Here is an 18,966-nt window from a genome sequence, read left to right on the forward strand (position 1 = left end):
AAAACAATATATCATAATAATAATTTTTCTCCATTAGACCTTAATAGGAATATCATGAAACAAATAACTGTGGAGCTAGGATGCTCATAATTTAGCTCAGGAATAATAATTCATTTTTATGACAGTAATAATTACTACCTTATGAAGAAGTGAAATGCCATCCAACTGTTCTGAGTAGCTTCGGTTTCCAAGGGAGCCTCTGTGGGACTAATGAGTAGCCGTCGACACTAATACACAAGTGTGAGGGCTATTCCTGGGCTACGAGTTGCTAGTACACCAAGGTACACAGTTACAAACCAAGGCAAAGTCCATGCACCGACAGAGTCAAGCGTCACTCCAGCTCGAAGGGTCTGCTGTCATTTCCTGAGTGTTATTAGGGAAGCTCTCATGTGTCAAATATATATGCCTGAAAGCATAAAGATGGACGTTTAGAAATACCAGAAATTCTCAGTGCTGTTTAAGACTGTCCCTTGAGGGCAGTAGAGATAGCTTTGCAAGTGGGAGGTCTGGCCTGGGTTCGATTCTCTGTGCCGTTTGGTTCCCAGAACATTGCTGGAAGCACAGAGACTAGACTAGTTTCCTAGACCCCCATCTCACCCCCTAACAACACCAAGTGTGACTCCAACAGCCCCATAAATAAATAAATAAATAAATAAATAAATAAATCAAGTAATGTGCATTAAATGATTTCGCAGCAGCAAAGGGGGAAAAACAATACATTAAGATGTCATTTCTAGAAGGTAGGAGGGACACAAATAGATTCTCATCATCTCACTTTTGAGAAGAAAAATATCACTTTTCTAAATCAATGCTGTTTTGGAATCAAAGCAGCCAGGACTGAGTCGATTTGTGATAGGAATTGTTCGAGAGCTTGAGTCATTCATCTGGACTTTATTTGTGCCCTAAACATATCAGAAAGTAAGACCTGAAGGTTTCTAAAATCTGCTGAAACTGAGCTGGCAGACACAATTGTACAATACCTAAAGAAAGGTGCAAAATTCCTGTCCTTAAGGAGCTTGGGTCCTATCAGGAGAAACAAAAAATCAATAATTTTAATAGAGTATCTACCTGCAGTAGTGATGCCAAGCTATTTATACTTCTGTTTGTAGTGAACTGATATCAGAGGGACGAAACTGGGGAGACCTAAAATGGGGGACCCTGGAAGGTAAGATCAAATTGAATCAATCCACACCAAGGCTTAGCCAGAATTAATTTTAGACTTTTGTCTGTCTTGGGAACAATTGCATTTCTTTTTGTTTTTATAATTTTTATGCCACAGCTGGCAGTGCTCAGGGGTTATTCCAGGCTCTGTACATAGGAGTCACTCCTGGCAATGCTCAACATACCACATGAGAAGCCAGGATCAAATCTGGATAGGCCACATGCAAGACAAATACCCTACCACTGTACCATCACACTTGACCATCAGAAACAACTATATTTTAATCTAAAATGAGGGAAAGGTTTCCACAGCACTTGAAGACTGAACTGCTATTAATTGAATTTCTAGGCTTCTCTGTGAGAAGCAGAGATGACTCTTTAAAAAAAAATTACTTGATTTTATTATTTAGAGGCACAAGGAAGGGCAGGGCCATTTGTCTTCTTTGGGCATTTGTATCCAGTAAGTACATAAAGGGAAGTTATGTCTTAAACAGTCATTCATGACAACATAATAGCAAAGAAGTAGAAATAGCCTATGTGTCCAATGATGAATGAATGAATAAAAATGTGGCTTATCATGCAATGAATATCATTAAACCTTTATATACATATATGTATAGAGAGAGAGAGAAAAAAAAGATAAAATGTTTATTGTTCATGGGTACTTTCAAGGAAAAGATTTTGACCAGGAGTGGGTCTCAAGTCATAGCTGAAAGACCATTTTTATTGATTGTTTGGAGGCCACATTTACCAGTGCTCAGGGTGTACTTTTGGCTGTGGGCTCAGAGATAAATACTGGTAGGCTTTGGGGACCATATGAGGTGCCAAGTATTGAACATGGGCCAAACTATGTGTGAGGCAAGTACCCTACCCACTGTACTACCCCACCCTTTCATTCAAGTTTTAAAAGGAGGACATTTTGACACATTACAACCTGGATGGAGCTTGAGGACATTATGCTAGATAAAATAAATCAGATGTCTGCATTTGGCCAGCCTCACTCTATAGACTCATTCTAGTCTCAAAAGAGATGTAAACAAAGCTGTGAAAAATCATCGGTTCACCAGACTCAGAGCTGAAAAAGGCCAATCTTGGGAGGAGTAGTGGGCCAAGTGCCTGCCCTGCCTAAGCCTCACCAGTTGTACCCACCACCTACCACCACCACTTTGCCAATGGCACAGTTTCATCACTTAATCACTGATCAGAGATTCCAAATTGACCAAAACTTCAGATATGCTGGAGCTGACATCAGCAGTACTTTGTCCAAGTAAGTACAGGCATTCTACCCCCATCTTCTTGAAGTTCCAGAAGGCCTGGCAACTGAAATTATGGCCCACAAATGCTGAAATATCAGTCACAGAACTTGGAATTCCTGGAGTGTATGGCCATCTGTACAGCCACTCGACAACTCCAAAATTTTAATACTTGTCACCTCAATAGGAACGCACCAATTTAGACATCAATGTGGATTCAAGTCTACCTAACATTCAGAAACAAGATAATAAAAGATAAACTAGCAATAAATAGCTTAGTAAATCTTATAACAATGACTTAAAAACTTCATTATAAAATAAATAATTTTCACAAATTTATTTTTGCTGTACTTAAAAAATAACTTCATTATCACTTACCTGTAAATAGGCAATATTATATATCTATATATCTATATATATTATCTCATACTTGCCAAGACATAGCAATGGGAATTTGGAGACAATGGTAGAGGGAATGTTACATTGGTGGTAGATTGGTAGTAGAGAATATGGAGTGGCAGAAACAAATGTATTATGAGCAACTGTATAAAACATGGCTTTTAAATAAAGTCATTTATAATTAAAATAAAATAAAACAAATCAGTTAAAAGGTGACCTTTAATAATGAGGGATCTGGCTACAATTTTTTTCAAGATGGTAGAAAAGTTTATTGGAAAGTAGAGAAGAAAGGAAGACTCCCATATGTGGAGAAACTTAGCATAGGACTAAGGTCTGGACTCAGATTTGCATATACACAATATTATACCATATAAAGAGGAAGGCAGAAATTTAAGAGATGAAAATGAACACTATTGTTTGCCAGCAAAGAATGAGAAGCTCAACACAAAGCAGAAAATATTCTCTCACAATGCACGAAAGGATTCAACCTTGATGATCTCTTGAGCCTCCAAATGGTAAAACAATACATTTCCATAATGTAAAATAAATACAAAAACACACAAAAAGACCAATTCCATCTGGTGTCACCTACATAAAATGCCTAGAATAGTCAGATTCATAAGACAGAAGGTTGACTGGAACTTGCCAGGCAGGGGGTAGTGGGTGGATGGAGAGTTCATGATAGATGGGCTTGAGTTTCAGTTTTGCAAGTTGAAAAGCACTCTTGAGATGAATGCTGGGGACAGTTTCACAGTACAGTAATGCACTTAGTCCCACAGAGCCACACACTTGAAAATAGTACTCAATAGGCAAATTCATACTAAATATATTTTACCACAAGTTTTCATCAAAAGAAGTTGAAGTATACCATCATGTTGAAATTCACATGTGATGGCCTTTATTATTAAGGTTGCTATGAAGCATTTGGAAAGTTATTAGAAGTCAGCATGGGTAACACATGTTCACCAAGTGAGCAGCTTCCTAATATGTTTAAATAAAAAGAAAAATACCCCCTAAGATTTTCCCCAGCATCAGCTAAAATTCCACCATTTAAAATTTCAAATCTTGAACTCCTAAGCTCCCTTCTTTACTTTTTGGTTATAGGGTCACATCTGGAGGTGCTCAGAGGATCATGTGCCAGTCTGGGGACTGAACTGGAGATTGCCACATTTAAGACAAATACCTTGATCCCCTGGTTATTAGTCCCTCCCCAGATTCCCAAGTGCTGATTAAGTCTAGTTACTCTAGCTCAAGGTCTCTGCTTGCTTGATGTGTGTATCCTTACTAGAATGTGTTTCTGTCTAAGTCATGAAAATACACAAAATTAAGTTCAAAGGAGAAGGAAAACATAAAGCAATGAAATGGTGGCTTTGCAGGTCCTGCTGCAATCAACTTGTGTCCCGTGCCACAAATGATCTTTAGCCACATTATTTTATGCAATTCTGTGCTTTTTCATCCAACATTGCCCCACTGCTCTGAAAGACATCCTGAAAAAGGGACAACATATAATCAAAGTATTTATTGATAGATGATTTAAACAATCACACATTGGGATACTATTCCATTATCAATTATCAATGATCAATTATTATTATCCATTATCAAAACCACAAATCTGTGCCACTTGCATTACAAAGGAGCTCAAGGGAATCATGCCAAGTGAAATAAATAAGAAGAATAAAAACATATGTTGTTGGAGGTTACCACCTATTTGTGCAATAGGTTATAACACTGATAAAAAGACAAAACAAAATAAAAAGACACACCAGTGAGCATGATTTAAATAACTAAGGTAACTTGAGGAGGAGAAGTGGAGTGTAAGGTGGGCAATGCACAGAAAACTACTAAATAAACATTGAGTCCTTAAGAAAAATAAAATATCCCAGAGACTAGACCAAGTTCTAAGTTGGTTTAGACCCAGTTCCAAAATTGTGAGCACAAAGGCACAGCCAGAGGGGCTTGGTAATTGTATTTTGAGCCAAAAGGAAAGCAAGGAGTCACATAAAAGCAATAAAGCAAGGCCATAGGAGCAAAAGTATAGCCATGAACCAAGCCAGTGAAGAGAGAAGAAAGCCACACCCTGAAACTTGATGAAAAAAAAAAGTATCACAAGACAAATACATCATTTGCAAACCAATTTCGACCAGGGCTACATATTTCCACCATAGCTATGAACTAATGTCGGGCTCTCAGTTTCATAAACTGAAATGTGGTTAGCACATGGGAGATAGAGAGGTAGGGAATCAGTAAATAAATACGACTACGAGCTCTGCATTTCTCAGCGTGCTGCAATGAGTCAACTAGGTTAGAACAGAAATGGGAATGATGCAATGGATGAGACTAATTGGGCTCTATGTCAGGATGTTAGAATTTCCATAGCCTACTACAGCTTTGTGCCTGCATCATAGAATAAAAGTAGAAAGTCAGCTGAATGCAAGGCAGGCATGTACTATGGAGTCAATGTATTCTTTGTGTTGGTGTGCATGTGTCTCTGCATGCATGCATATGTGAGCAGTTGACACATGTGTCTGCACAGGCTTACAATCAAGAGAATTTACATTAAAACCAGTGGGAACACAACATTTTGAATTGAGATAGCTTATCTGCCTTTGTAAACAACTCCAAAACTTCACCAAGCTTTACTCCATCCATCCATCACACACAGTCTGGAAGACCTTCCATCAGCTTGACTTCCCCTATTTAGGAATCAGGGAGGCAAAGCAAGTGTTGCTTTGCTAAAAAGTTCAGATTCCACTCTGTTATTAACATTTCTAAACAAGTAAACAACAGGAGGTGGCTTGGATCTTGGTGTTAACTTCAATTGTGTGCCCCTGTCTCTTGTAGATAGCACAGTTACAGGGTTGACTGGAGCACTGAAGCACAGGTGAGGAAGAAAAGAAGCTGAGATACTCAGAGAAATAATACACAGGTGGCAGCCTACCCACACCTGCACCTTCACCTCCCTTCCCAAAATAACTTTCTTCTACAATATAGCTTTCCTTCCCTCTACAAAAGTAGAACATCCTATTGGATATAATTTGGAAAGTTATTTGCGAGAGAGAGGGGCTCTGAGAGAGCTCATTTTTTATGTAAAGGGATGACAATGGCCTTTTCCAATCAGATCTAATCATACCCAACAGGTGTGTCCTGCTTTTGGCTAACCGGAGAAGACCTAGCTAGTCTACATTGAGTATTGAAAAATATATTACTCTTGCCAAGATTTCCTACAAAATCCTATGCAAAACTCTAGGTTTGTTCAGAAGAAAACATTGGGCCTCAGGTCTGATTTCCTCAGCCCTTTAGAAGACAGAGCTCTTTTCTTTTTCGGCACATGCTCAAGAATTGGTGGTGGAAGACAGAAGTTCTGGCATGATACAGTCAACCCCATTTTCCTTTTGGGATTGAACTCAGCGAGTCAGTATTTAGGTCCTGATTGAAGCAAATAAGAAGTCAGGAATTCCAAAACATGTTACACTTTCATTTCCATCTCATAGGGAGAGGAACTTGCCCAAATTCTGGCTCTCTGAAATATCAGCTCCTCTAGCGTGCAGTTCTCTTGTCAATATTTTATGCCATTGTTTAGCTACGACGGATAAAACGTGTCTCCATAAGCTTTGCTGTTTCTCTGTAGCCTCTGACCTTGCATGGAATTTTTCCAAACTGCTGATTTTTGAAAAAAGTTGCCCATCCACGCTGCCTTCCAGGAAACACGAAGGCAAGGAAGCTGCTAGGCCACCCACTGTGGGCTTGCAAGCAGGGGCCAACTGCGTGGACACTTATGTCACTCTCCCACTTGAAACAAAGAGCTAATGTGGCCAGTAGTGACCTCACAAAGGAGTGATTGATATCAGACTATCAAGGTACCCACTGCTCTTTCTGCTCAGAATACTTTTCCTTTCGCCTTGAGGACGCAGACTTTGTAATCCCTAAGAGTAGAAATATGAGCATCTGAGCTGCAAAAGCAATCTATCCGCCCCCCCTCCCCAAGAACAATGAATGATCTCTGTCTTTTGTTTTCTGCACCTCTCTTCCTCTCTGCCTCTGACTGCCACTCATGAACGTGAGTTGAAAGAAAGAGTAAAAGAGAAAAGGAGAGAAAGAGAGAGAAGAAATCAGAGGATACCTAAATCCATAGAAAGTCTATATTTCTTCCTTTTCTCCCCTCTTTGCCCAAATCACAAATAATAGAGCCAGGCACTATCTGCTCAATGGACATTGAGATGTTCTCTTTCTATTCTCTTTTTTTCTCAAAGGTGATACCTTAGACATCTGAGTTATAGCCTCAAGGACTGCAAAGTACCCATTGATCCCTGCCCAGTTTCAGTGACAATAGACTGGACCCCAAAAGTACCGGTGTAAACCACAAGTTCTCACTCTCGGTAACTTGAATTTAGTGAAATGAAACAGCTGTATCTATTTTTGTATTTTTGAAGGGTTACAGTACAGTGGGAAGGTCAGTTCTAAATACTATTGGGTGCGCAGGGGTCCCAGGCCAGGAGAGAGAAAGCATTTAGAGAGCCCAGGTCAGGACCCAATCTGTTTTGTTGGGAAGAAGAGCGAGAAAGAAATTACTTGAACAGAGCAGTCTTCAGCTGGGTTTGGGAGTTGAGTAAGGAATCAGCAATAACTCTTGGAGTAAACTTGGGAGAGTAAACAAAACACTTGCAGAGACTATCTTTCAAGCGGGCCTAAGGGATCCTAGGTTGAAGCCTGGATGTGATGCTAGGAAAGCATCACAAGACATCGCTCCTTCAATATGCTCTGAGTGTCCCCCTACACTTTTTCTGGTCAGTGATAATGACCCATGTCTCTCTTGCTGATACCACCAAGATAGTCTCCATCTTTTTATGCTGCTTACCCTGTCAGAGGCCCTCAAAAACTTCGGAACACTTCTCAGTTTCATTATGTCAGCTTTCTCCTTCCTGTCTTGGGACTTCTCTTTGGAATCTTCCTTCAACTATCTGGGCTAAGGAATGCTTTTAGGCTTCTGCCCTCTGACCACATTTCTGCATATTGGTCCTCTTGTCAAGAGCCTGCTTTAAAAAAAGTACTCCCATGACTCTTCTAGCTCTGAAGACTCATTTTCTCAGTGCTTATTGGAAAGCTATTTTATTATCTGGTCTCTTCACTGACACTTTTATCTGCTCCTCTTTAGGCCATTCTGGGTTATCTGGAGCTTCCCACTTGGCTAGGTTCTCTCTTCTGAGCTCTGTATGTGATAAGTAATATTAACTGGGTGAACTTTCTTTGGCCAAGGTGAAATCAGCAAACATTATACAAGGCAAGAATTGAAAGCCACTTGAATACTTGTCTTTACACTGACTGCTCTTGGGGATCCTGAGTTTTCAGGAGGAGGAAGGTCAGACTAGTCCTCTGGAGGATGAGCATAGGGAGAAACGGCTCTCCCAGCTGAAGTTTCCCTCTTACTCCCTTGGACCTTTCAATATGTATCTCAGAGGCCAACTAAACCCAACTTGCCCTATTAAGCTGGATAGAATGGAATAGTTCAGTGGAATCACAATGGTCTTTGCTGTTTTGAGGCACTAAGCATTAAAGTGGCTTTGCTGGGACAGTTTATACTAACTGACAGACTCACTTTGTTTCCTGGTTAATACAGATTTCACTGGTTTCTACACATGGCATACTACCAGGAGAACACTACCAGGAGAACCTGGCTACTGCCAGGAGAACACTGGCTCAGAATATAGGAAATATCTATTTTCTCATCTCTCCCAGGGACTCAACTCAAAACTCCTGGGATCCTTTAGATATCCTGTCTGCAGCATAGACTCAACAAATATTTTTTAAAAGAAAATACAGGATCTGTTTTCTATTCTTAAATTAAAAGAGACTAGATCACTTTTAACTATCATCTACACATGGTAGTGATATATTTTTAAACATATTTCCATATAAAAACAAAAATATATTGTGTATGTTTTATAATCTATAATAAATAATAACTATATTTACCCACCTATTTTAATATGTTGAATCTTGCTTATAATAAACTTTGGGGGAATCTCCCTGCTCTTTTTTGGGTCAACACTACCATGTCTCCTAAACTTTGGGTGCTTCGCTTTCAGTTTGAGTAATACTTAAAAAAAAATTACCTAAGCTTCCAAGGGCCCTCAGCATGGGCACGTGGATAATTTTGACAAATGTTGCTACTGTCACTATCGTAATTGCTCTAGTATACATGTCAAAGAAGAAGAGGGATTTAACAATACGTCACTCTGCCTTCACTGTCAGCGCAATGCCACTGACAGTTAATGACAATTCCTATTACCCAGGAAATGTCTCTACAACAAAGAGACCAGCAAGTTAACAATTGTTCACGGACTCATTTCAGCAGTGTATTACGATAAAATTTGTTTTGCGAAATTTATCATGCTAAGAGCATGCATTACTCCTACATGGCTTACTGGGGAGCCATCGCCGGGCTAAAACTTAATGGAGATGTTCTCATTTGAGTCTCTCAACAACCCTGCAGGGAGGGATGCTCAGCCCTCTTTTACAGATGAGGTAAATATGGCTCAGAGAAGTTGGCCAATTTTCCCAGGGAGACAGCTGATAAATTTAGATCACGAATAAAAGTCTTGGAGTTTGAACTCAGATATGCTCTCCAAAATTTCTCATTCGGAACAACCCTTTTGAATCTGAGCTTGGTAAGCAGCTCCAATAGCTCTCTTTGAAAAGCAAGATAACAGAAACACAAAAGGTGTTGACATAGGGTTCTCTGGGGTGGCAGAACAGTGGTAGAGAAAGAACCTACAATTCCTTTATAAGCCTGATGGTCCTCCATCTTAGATTCGCACCTCCACCCCCACAACTGACAACAAACAGTACATCCAGGAGAGAAGAAGGGCAAGTTCTTTCTATTCTAGTTGAACTTCCAATTACTGTTTATCTAGATAGATTATGAAAAAAAAATATGAAGCATAAGTTTATGATACCTAACTGGGCTCACTTGTACTTTCATCAAATTTCCTTTACCAAAAAAGCAATCATCAGACCTAGAGAAGGGGTTTGATTTTACAACTTGCAGACAATTCCCCTCAGGAGTATGCATTATTCATATCAAAATGAGAGAACTAGATCCACTGCCTGTGTACCAAGAAGGGTAAATGTTTACCACTGAATACTGAAATAAGAATTACATAACTGTTGGGGGGGGGTTCATTGCTTGATTTCTCTAATGCATCAAAATGTACTTAGAATTTATTGTTCTAGGAGCACAGTGTCTTCTAGAATTTTAACTATTCTGACAATTTAAAATAATGACTCATTGGACAGACTACTCACTTAATCCAGCAAAACTGATTATTTTATTTAATTTGTTTAAGAAACATTTTTTTTTGAAACATAGGGTGTGTGAAAGCATAAACAATGACTGAAATTTTCTCTGTGTCTTTCTCTTTTTCTCTCTCTCTTTCATCACATTCAGCTGTGCTCAGAGTCATTTCTCATGGTACTTGGGGAGACCATACAAGAAACCAGATTAAATCCAGGTTGGCTGTATGTGAGACAAGTGTCCTTCTAACTGTGTTTTCTCTCAAATACTCAGAGTTTCTCTTTTGTCCAATTACTTTTTTATTTTTCATTTCTGTCCAGACATTCAATATCTATCCCAGGCACAGAAAAAGCAACTAATGATCGATGAGGGTATAAATTGTGATCAAATGTTCAGGTATTTTCTCATTGCTTCCCCATAATGAAGACACAATTACATATCATTAACCTCAGCTAAATATGGTCATTCCTGGAGCAAATAATAAGACATCTCTGAGAATTCTTTTAGAAAGCAAAGAAAGTCATAAACACCACTTTATGTCATTTGTGGGCTTCAAGTACTCTGGTGGCATTCCTTTCATCATATCCCCTTATTCTCCATCTAAAAATATTTGCAGAAAAATCTACCTTAAGTTCACTCATAGTGAAAAGCCCTGGCAACTATATGCCAAGGAAAGAGGGTGGGGAGAAAGAAAAAAAAAGAAGGGGGAATTCTAGGAGAATGTGCCAGCCAGAGTCACTAATAGGAGTTCTTTAATGAAGATGCTATAAAATACCACTTTCAAATCATAATACAATGTCAAATAACCACCCACTGTAGTCTTGTTCTTCTTGGTATATTAAGTCATATACCTAATGGTCCAGACAGTGCAGTGGGTTAGGTGCTTGTCTTGCACATGGTTGGTCCATGCATTTAATCTCAGCCCTCCAAATAGTTCCTGAATACTGCCAAGAGTAAGCCCTGAGCACCACTGGCATAGTCCCCAAAACAAAATGAAAACAATATAGAATATTCACAACTCTAGTATTAAAACATGTGGAAAAACTAATTTTGTGCCAATTTGAATAAAAAGGAAAGAGAAAAGTAGCAAAGAGGAAGAGGATAAGGTGGGTAGTGTTCTTTGTTGATACTGGGTACATGGATACATAGCCAGAGACCAGAAAACCAGATCTGGTTAGATGAGGCTACTTTTGGGCCAGACCTATGAACAGGACAAGGACCCTAAATCCACTGGAGAGGTGCTATTCTTCTTCTTCCTTCCATTGACCTATGAGTCCTCTCAAACAACTATCCAGAGCTGGTAAGCATCTGGAACATGAACCCAAATCACAGAAAAACAAACCTGATACCATCTACTATTCTGAGATCACTGACTTTAAGGGCCTGGAGTGCCCCATATCTATCCTGGACTATCCATGAATCACCCTCTTGTCATTCTTTCCATGGAATGATCGCTACTAGAAACCATGTGACTCGTGATCCATAGTAAGAGACACTCCCACGATTCTACCATCCTCTTCTGGGAAGGCTTGCCCAGATGGCAGAAAAGGAAAACCATCTTGGAACAAGGAGTCTACCAAGTTACTTTTGACAGCTTTCCCCATCCCCTTTACCCCTTATAGACTCTTTCTTGCATGCCTATAGGAATGTGCCAGTTGCTAGAACAGCTGGCATCAGTATTGGGCCTGGATTGCAAACTCAGGACCACAGCACCAAGATCCCAACTGACAGCTAACCTGCTCCACTAAGGGGAGTGAGAGAGTAACATTCCCCATGCAGTGTTCTCACATCTACATATTTGCTTTTAATCAACACTTGTGCTTGATGTGGTGGAGAAACAAGAAGCAAAAACTCACTCATCCCAGAAAGCTAAACTCTGGCAACATAAGGGTATGTAGAAAATGAATACAACCACTCATCATCACTCATCCTGGGACTTACGTTTATTTTGTTTTCAGGAGCTACAGATCGAGTGTCTAGAGTCACTCCTGAGAGTACTTGGGGGGCCATGCAGTGCCAGGGACTGAACCTGAATCTCCCTTAAGCAAAACATTTGCTCCCGCCCCTTGAGCCCTCTCCTTGACCTCACAGCATTCTTTGAATAACCATGATTTATGATTTATTTAGTGAATCATCACCTACAATGGAACACACACAAATCTTGACCTCAGTACTCCTCATTTAGAAGGTAGTCTGGCAGGCAGAGGATACTTCTCTGATAGCTACAGAACCTGAGTATTATAGAAAACATGTAAACTGGTTTCCTGGCACAATTTCTGGGTGTTCCTTGCCTCCTCCCAGAGAGGCTGAGAGCAGGCAGCTGAGTCCTCAGGGAAGAGGATGCTGAGGGGAAGGGGTGGGCCTGGCTTGTGCTACTCTTTGCCAAGGAACTCAGGAAGTCTTGCTGACAACAGTCTCAAAAATAGCAGCTCAGGCAAAATGTAACCAAAAGGGCCAAGAGAAAAATGATTAGGCTCTCCATCAGAAGCAACGGGAAGAATTCTGGGACAAGGAGAATGGGTGAAATAGAAAATTCTAAGCTTGAAATCACCCAAGAACACCCGGATTCCTATAGACAGTTCTTATTGAGCAGCTTTTTGTTATGATGCCACGCAGACCAAATTGAAAAGCTTTTAATATAGAACAACAGAGCAAAAAAGCAACTTTTCCTTCATGTATCTTCCAGTAAAATCTCCCCTTTTCTTCTGACCCCCTGATCTGCTTCAGTTCTATTTTAAGATCATGCTGGAGAATCTGATATCACAGAGAGCAAATCTACAAAGTACAAATTGACAGACACAGAGGGAAATTCCCAAATCGCTCTTATTAGAGTATATAGGTGTAATTCTTTTCCTCCAGAGACGAGAAATTCAGCTTCCATTTTTCAAAGTTTATAAAGACGGCATAATGCTGTCTAAATAGGCACAGGGGTATTTGTTTTAGTCCTTCGATTTCTTGCTCAGATTTCTCTCTGGTTCTCAGTACAGATATTTTGAGAAGGTTAAGTTGTGAGACCCACAAAACTCTTGAGCTCCCTGGTTCCCTAAAAGAGAATAAGACATCCTAGAAAGCACCAATGAACTTCTCTTTTCAGATCACTAAGGCATTAGAAGGATGTGATTTGTACAAACACACTCTTTCTTTACATTAAAATTGTGGAGAAAACAAAAATGCTAAGTTATTTAGCAGAAGGTAAGTCTCACAGCAGACACATATTTCAAGTCAGGCTCCCAATTTGGGAGTACGTATAAACATAAATGGTAATAAAATGGTATAATTGATTATAAGAAACTAAATCATGACACCTACAGACTTCCAGGGCTACCCATTAACCCTGAGAAAGCCAACCCTGCAATGGAAAAGGGTGAATATTTCAGGTGTGTTTGTTTTAACAATGGGTTTCTTTACACAGTTATGCCTATGCATTGGAGTTACTCAGCATTGGCTTCTGGGGAAAAGGAATGTTTTTCAATGCTGGCACCTGTATTTTACAACTACTATTAGATTTAAGCACTTCTCATTAGAACCATATTTATTAGGAATAGTTAGGTCCACACAAGTCTTTCTCCATCCTTCTAGACATTCAACCAGTTTTTACTGAGTGTCCATCATAGGGCAAGTAGAATTTTAGGTACTGTGGGTCACCAAGAAATAATCATTATCATCACTGTCACTGTTGTCATCATCTTTGTCATCATCCTGATCATCATCATGCCTGCTTTCAGGAGCTTACACTGTAGTTAGGGAGACAGGAAATGAGAGATGAGAGTATTTAAGTATTTATAGAAAAAGAGACTAGGCTAGAGGGTAGAGAGAGATGGGGGTGTGATAGAATGTAGGTGAGAGAAGGAAGGAAACTGCTCTGACAAGCAGAACTGCTCTTGAAAAGAACGATATGAGAAAGTAGAGGAGCTTGGGAAAGAAGCAAAGAATCTACTTCCTGGTTTATGTTCTATGTAATATTTGAGCATGGAGTTTGAACAGTTGATTGAAAGCTGACTTTAATGGTCTGGAGAGTTTTTTGAAACATTCAAATGCTTCACAGGATCTGAGTACAGATGGTCAAGCATCATTGAAAATGGCTCTCATATATCCTGAGCACTGATTGGTAGGCTCAAATATATATATATATATATATTTCAAAAATTTAAAAATATATATAAGAAAACTACATGAGACATTCTATACAAACCAGTAACATTGGTCCCAGGCATTTGCACTAAGTGTAAAGAAATAGGAGCATCAGACATTGAGAGGTAGAAGTAAGTCCTCAGACTTAGCTATTTGATGTTTTTGCTTTATTTCTCAAAAAACAAATAAGAGAAAAGAAAGGAAAAAGAAAAACAACACATAGGATGCAGAAGCCCAGGACTAGACAATTAACTGTACTATCATGCAAAACCGAGGCCTCTTAATTATTCAATCAGTTTATACTGGCATTCCTTTCCTGTATAAGCTACTACACTAGAAAGTTACCAAAAACTTTCAGAGGAAAGTGTATGGCTAAAAAATAGGTGCAGGCTACACAGGTGTTGAATAGAAACATGTAGAAGATGACTGTAAGGTCCTGTATTTGGAGTACAGTATGCAAGGATAACTAAAGAAGAAAACGAATGATTCCAACAGCTCCTATGATGATTGTTCAAACTTTCCCACTCTGCACTGAAAGCTTTCCTTAGGGCAATGACATATAGTCCTCAGGATCTCAGGATACCCCAAATATAGAAAAAATTTGAACCCAGACTTGTAAAGATGCATCAAGACAGTGAAGAATTACTCATATCAAAATTTACTAAGAAAACATAGAATATCCCATCTACCTCCTCAAACTAGTGTAATTTGGAAGAGAAAGATCTTAGCACCAAACAAGTTCATTTAAATTTAGCATTTTCTGGTTCTCTCAGAACCTACTTCATATACAAAAGAATTTTAAAATTAAGTTGGCTATGTGACATCTTAAAAGTGTATACCTGAAAAAAAATTTTTGAAAACACATTACTGAGTGTTTGAGTTTTGATAAGGGCACAGGAACAGTTTTAAAGCAATGTCTTTTTTTATTTTAAAAAGCACCAAGTCAGATCAAAAGCTATTTTGATTTTAGTAGCTGCACTGCTCATTTAATTGTGACCTTAAGACTAAAGCACTTTCTCGTGAGACACTTGTTTTCCTGTATAAAAAGCTTTAAGGAAAGAAATCCGTAGAGAAGTCTTCTAATAGCCACCTGATGGGGAAAATCAAATATCCTTAATTCGAAGTAATATTACAGTGGGTAAGTTGTGCTTGCCTTGCATGCATCCAACCATATTTGATCCCTGGCATCCCATGTGGTCCTCAAAGCCTGCTGTGAGTAACTCCTCAGTGCCGAGCGAAGTGCACTGCTGGATATCACCCAAAACCAACCAACTAACCAAAAATATACAGTTATTGTAGCACTCCAGTCTAAGGAAGGCTGATTATTCCGTAACAGTGATCCAAATTTCCACAATCTGAGATTTTTTTTTGAGAGTTTATAAGTGCTTTTACACATGGTACTACCTTTTGGAGGTCCCAACAAAGCAACTCTCAGTGACAGAAACACAGGGCAAAACTTAAACTTGCAAAGTGACACTTTCTGAAGGGCAGAGTTTTACCCAGGGATGCCAGTATACTTGGCTTTGAATGTATGACCAGGACTTGAATTCAGGTTGGTTGACCATGAGAACTAAGCACTTTGCACTGGTATCAATATGATCCAAAATATGAAACCAAAGCTATTTTGGATATCAGCATCACCCCAGTGACACTAGGAGTACATATAGTATTTTGTTGAAAATATAAAATAAAATATTTTGAAGAACAATTATTCTTTTAAAAAGCAGTGGAAATACTTCTTTTCCACATGACTGCTTCTTCTTTTGTGTTAGTTGCATCTTCCTCTCTAAAAATTATTTACCTCAACTAGAAAAATATTGTAACAAATGCCCAGAAAGTTTTTTGACTAAATTATTGAGAAAAATTTATATAAAAACTTATATTGAGAAAAACGTATATAGATATATTAAAATACTTACACACATCCACATACAAATATACACTGATGTATGTATATATTAAAATATATAACATATAAAAATATATATATATATAACATATAGACACAGATCTGTAACATACTAAATCTGGATACACAAATACATATACACAACACACACAATCTTCATTTGTGAACATTTGAAAATCATGTTCATAGGCCAACTTTGGTCTCCCTTATCTGTCTTTTCTCCTGGCCAAAAACATACCTTTTGTGTATATGTATGTGTGTATGTGTGTGTGTGTGTGTGTGTGTGAAAGAGACATTCTCTCATGAGACAAAACACCCACATTTCATTGGGGTACAAGTTCCTTGAAGCTGCAAGTGTGCCAACGATTCAAGACTAAGACACTAAAACTCCTTTGCAAGGACGCCCATAGCTGATACATGAAAATGACTTTACTCTCTCAAAAACCATCCTCCGTTTAACAACAGCACACCAGCCAGTTTTGAATAAAAATCACATTCAAAATATTTTCCTGTAGTTACACACCTCAGTAATCCAAATTCCAGGACAAAAAAAATATTTTATTCCAAATCAAGGTGGAAATTCTGATATCTAATCCTCCAGCAGGAGGATTTTATCCCCCTCAGTCCACCAACCTCAAAGCCTTCCTCCCACCAGCCCTGTTTCCAGAGCCTGCTGGAAATGGGCTTCGTAGGCTTTCCAAGGAGCAAGTGTGTTCTGACAGCAAAGTATCACTCGATTCCACTCTTTTATTCCAGAAGGAGATAATGAGCAGCGCCCCACAGAAGCAGGGAGAAAAGCAAGTTCATGGCAAGTCAAAAAAAAAAAAAAAAAAAAAAACAGAACCTCTCCCCTAAAAAAAGGAAATTAATTGGATGATCACCTAGAGCTCATGTTAATACCCCTTCATCACGCTGGCTCTGTTACAGCCAATGATTCACAAATCCTCTCCAGGCAAGCTCGTACAGATGTGGCGCTCGTTAACTTACAACATTCACTGTGCGCTGTTCACGGGGAGCCCTGGCCTGTCCTTCACCATGGAGACTTCCCACAAGAAGCTGCAGCACACCTGGGCTCAGGCGCCTTCTCGCCTCCTCTCACAGCACAGTGACGACACCTAGCATGGGAATAGAACAGAAGCAAAAGGAAAAAGATAAATGCACCAGCAAACATTCATTCATTACCCACAAACACAGGTGCAGGGGGCTTAGGTGGTAGATTCAACGCCCTTTTCCAGAAAAATGGTGGGTTTTTTCCCCCCAAGTTTTGCTCTTGCCCCAGGAGACACAGCCATATGGCCCAATGGGCTTCACCACCCCCATTCAGCATTCCCACCTTTCAGCCAGTTTTGGGATAATCCAAGGGAATGCAAAATGGCGACCCAGACTCAAGAGGCACCACTTGATCCAACACTCTGCAAAAGAGCTAAGACTCTTAACAACCCGATTAGTGTGCTCTGAATCAGCACACACAAGTCAGCTATGATGGGACACCCACAGTCCACCAACTCCAAGGTACCAAATGTCCACGTGCCTGCACGGGCCACTGGGCTCCGACTTCCCTTCTACTATGGGATCGAGGGAAGTGGAGGAACATGAAAGGAGCTATCTGGACTCTCAGGGGAAACAAGAAGGAAGGCTTGGAGCAGGGCTGGAAGAGGAAGCCGGTGAGAGAGAGGCAAGTGCAGGCATGTTGCTTCTGGGTCCCTGTGCACAGCTCCCCAGTCTGCTGGTTTGCAATGCTGAATGCACAGCTGTTCGCAGGACTACAAAAATTTCCATTTGGCCATGTGCCATTTCTGCCCATCGAGGCTGATGCTTATACACAACACAATACACACACACACACACACACACACACACACACACACACACCCATACCACTCCATACATACATATGCATGCTTGGGCAACTGGATCATTTCTATTTGTTCCAATGGTGAATATATTTACACCTGGATTTGGGGATTCCTCATTTCCACTGCCGCACCTTCTTTTTTAGACAGAGCCTGCCTCTTCCTCTTCCTGGGTCAATATTAGCAACTTATTTTGACTCTGGTGACCTTGAAGAGCATTCCTGAGGTAAGGACATTTGGGGGTAATGGGGTGGGAGAGGGCTCTCCAGGATCAGGAAAGATACAGAACTGAAGTAACAAGGTCGACTCCTGTTGCTTTCCAAAGAAATCATCATTTGCAGTGTCTGTCTTGGGTTTCAAAGTCAAAAACACAGGCTGAACCCAGAGAGGATAACAGCAATGCTAGTTTGGGGAGGGAGGGAATGATTTTTTTCAAGGAGGGCAAAGTAATCCTCCAAGTAGGTAAGAATGAATAATATCAAAACTTGGATTTGACCCTGGTAAATGAGAACTATAAAAAGAGGTTCTAGATGAAGACAGAAGGGAGAAAGTAGTACTGAGATCTAACTAGAGCTCTTGGAGTGATCAGTCACAAAGTGAGTGATTAACTCCTTCACTGGACAGCGTGTGCCTGGTGCTCACTAAGTCCCCCTGTGTGGGGTTCAAAATGTCCCACAAATAGGGAAATACCAGGACTTTCAAAGCCTGACAGCCTCCAGAGCAACGGGCAAGAATCAGTAGACCAGGAAGTGGCTCAGTGGCACAGCAGTTGCCTTACATATGGGAGTCCCAGTTTTGACCTTGAAGATCCTGAAAGATCCCAGGATGGGAATCGGCTTTGAAAAGCAGGTCAGGATTATGAAGGATAAAGAAACAGCATGGAGTCTGGGTGAGAGAAAGGGGTGAACCACATACCTTGCACACCCCAACGTGGGATGGACCCCAGTGTCACTGACCTTCCGGGCA

At 39.9% G+C, this 18,966-nt stretch overlaps 1 protein-coding gene across 1 annotated transcript in view; it reads right to left on the minus strand.

Moving 5' to 3' along the window:
* Window positions 1-18,966, minus strand: part of ATXN1 (ataxin 1) — a 373,070-nt gene that overhangs the window by 139,581 nt on the left and 214,523 nt on the right. The window contains exon 4 of the mRNA XM_049765242.1: window positions 17,135-17,262. The gene's annotated coding sequence lies outside the window, so the exon portion shown is untranslated. The remainder of the gene's footprint in view (window positions 1-17,134; window positions 17,263-18,966) is intronic.

This window comes from Suncus etruscus, chromosome 18, assembly GCF_024139225.1.
Source record: "Suncus etruscus isolate mSunEtr1 chromosome 18, mSunEtr1.pri.cur, whole genome shotgun sequence".
NCBI classification, from domain to species: domain Eukaryota; kingdom Metazoa; phylum Chordata; class Mammalia; order Eulipotyphla; family Soricidae; genus Suncus; species Suncus etruscus.